This window comes from Alligator sinensis, unplaced genomic scaffold (assembly GCF_000455745.1).
Source record: "Alligator sinensis unplaced genomic scaffold, ASM45574v1 scaffold213_1, whole genome shotgun sequence".
In the NCBI taxonomy this organism is placed as follows: Eukaryota; Metazoa; Chordata; order Crocodylia; family Alligatoridae; genus Alligator; species Alligator sinensis.
This window is the reverse complement of record NW_005842019.1, coordinates 2,277,102-2,280,060: the sequence shown is the minus strand read 5'-3', so window position 1 is coordinate 2,280,060 and position 2,959 is coordinate 2,277,102.

Here is a 2,959-nt window from a genome sequence, read left to right as displayed (position 1 = left end):
AGGAATGCTTCTAAAAGGTGAGGATGGAGTTTTTCATCAGAGAGACACCTACCCTACAGCTGGCTTCAAGTTCCAACAGCATGTGGGCGGATTCAAGTTAAAGTTCTATCTTAGAAATGATCTAATTCAGTATCATTTTTATTCTCTGCTTCACTATTAAACTTAAATAGCTTTTAGCAGTGACTATTGGGCAGTGGTCTGGATATTCGCAGAGTGAACCTGAATCTCCTATATCCTAGAAAATATCCTTAGTACCCAGTAATAGTTAATTTATCTAACTTGATTATGACAACCTAGCTATTTATATGAAGTGGAACAACTTCAGTTAGCGATCTTGACTCAGTAACTAGAGACTTAGCTAAATTGTGATTGCACAGATTTAGTGAAATCAGGCAATTTCCGTAAATCCACCAAAAAATCCACCTTACTAAAATAAAATGCTGACTCCCCAGGCGAAGCCAGCAGTCCTCCAAGCTGTGCAGCCACCTGGGGGAAGGGTGGAGGGAGGCTTCCAGCACAAAGGCAAGCAAGCAAGATGACTGTTGCCCCTGCCCATCACCACTGATTTTCTGAGATAGCTGCCTGTTGTACAGCCCTGCCCCTCTCCACCAATCAGCAGAGGGGTGGGGCTATATGACAGACAGCCTTATTGTATGATGGACAGTCCTCTCCACCAATCAGAGTGGGGAGCAAGGTCATCAGGGCTCCTTGGCCAATCAGGGGTATGGGGGGCACAATAAACCCTTGAAAATGGCAGCTACCTTGCTCTTCTTGCAAAATTGGCTGGCTGCCTCCTCAAGTTGGGTAGCCCCTTATCCATAACAAGTGAATGGGCCCATGCTTGAGGTGCAGAGAATCCTATTTCAAGTTCTTTCTGTGAATCAGACAGAGTAAGACTTAAATTTGGGTACCCTGAATCCTATTAGTGGGGTAAGAGATTCTATTTCTTAAAAACTAATTTCAAGAATTCTGTGTTTTGTCTCAATGCGGATTGAAAAGAGATTTCAAAACCACTGTTTTTTCACAAAAAAAGACACTTATTTTCTTAATAGCTTTTACGAGAATTATTTCCCTGCATTTTTCAGATGATTTAATTTTTGTTTTGTCATTGTTTATCAGGCAGTGATACGAATCTGAGGAAAAAGCCTCAAAAAGGGCTGGTCAATTTTATTTCTCTTCTCTCGTTAGTGAAACAGCCCAATAAGGTATAAATAATCTCCTTCCATGAATGTCATTGTAGACCTCATATTGTGACTGAGCATACCTACATTTGAAGTCCACCCACTGTAATTATCACTTCTTGCCTTCCTAACTTCTGCTAGTTATATTCACATTGCCATTCACTAGTCTCTCTCAGTGGAACTTTTCTTGTCACAGAAATTGGCTGCTCACTGTCCTTTCTGCACAGGACCTTACTTGCCCCTTCATGATTTACAAAGTTTTTATTTCATGTCATAATTATATATTTGGGAAGGTTTGGAAGCAGGCCCTGAGCTTCCCATGTCTGGAAAAATATCCAGACATGTTTCTTTCTTAAAACCATCCTGTAGAACTGTTGCAAGTTTGCTCAGAAAAGGTTCTGATAAAAAGGAAAGGAAAGAAAGGAAAAAGGTGCCTTCTCTTACTTTTCTAATAATCTCTCCCTGAACTTTTAGCATGCCTCTTGACCTTTTCACTGTACTAAGAAAGTTCTTTGCCAGGCACTTAATGATCCCACACTCTGGTGGCAGTACTACCAGGACATCCGAGACTCAACCCCGCTCACGAACTTGATAAAACAAATTCAATTTATAAAATAAATGTAATCCCTTCGTTGCAGTTTTGTCTTTATCTATTCACTCTGCAGAAGGCCTCTTCCTGATATTTTCCAATAATAAGCAGCTACTTCAGTAAACTAGACTTCATAGCATAATTATGGGTCCCGCAGCAATGCTACAGGACATTTAATAGCCTTGAAGGAAGAAAACAGCACAGAGGGATATTTTTAAAATTGGTATTAAGTAAATTTTAGTTACAAAAAGCCTCCCCCACTAACATGTAGGTCAATCTGCCATCTGACTTGGTATTTGTGAAACTTCTAGCCCCATCAGTGATTTGATCTTTTTCTGGCTCCTTTTAGAACATTCTCGTATTAGTTTGAATGAAAACCTAGACTTCCTCCTTATTCCTCTGATCTCAGGTTACAAAGTACATATTTCTTCAGTTATGTTCTTGTATAGAATCTTCTGTCCTTGTTTAAATCTTAGATGTTATTTGTGTATAAGCAAGATTCAGGTATGTATGTGCTTTTTTATATTCTCTGATTCACTTTTCCCTTAACAGTTTGCTTAAGTATTACATCCAGGTTACATTGTAAGTCTTATGTGCTGAAATCCTTTTCTGGATAAAAAGTCCTCTTCATTCTGTGTTTATGATTATCACAGTCCTCAATTCTGAACTTATCTCTACTTCTAAGGCCAGTAGTTCTTGAGGGTCTTTGTTAGAAATCTTTTTTCTTCCCATTTCTTTCGTGTTTATAAGTCTGCCATATAGTCCTAAATATTGAAAGAATAGTCCTTGCTTTATGATTTTTTTATTCCATTCATTAAGTTCCTATTTATCCCTGTATAGATACACTCTTAATACACATCTTTCTTTTTTACCTGTTCATCTATCTAGTCATTCTCCTTCACTTCTTCCTCAGTTTGAGTAATTGATCCACTTCATTTAGCACTGCTTCAACTAATGCTCAAGTATGTACTTAATTTTAAGCATGTCCTTACACCCCCTTATCTTAAAAATATATAAGCACATGTTTAAGGGCTTAGATGAGCAGGAATGGTCCTAAGCAACTGCAAAAGAAGGAAACATGGCCATACAATCTTCCTTTTTATTTTTACTTCCATGAAGTTGCGCATGATACATAGTAAGGCTGGTACTTAACATACATGTCTAATAATATAGTATTTCATAGAGTCTT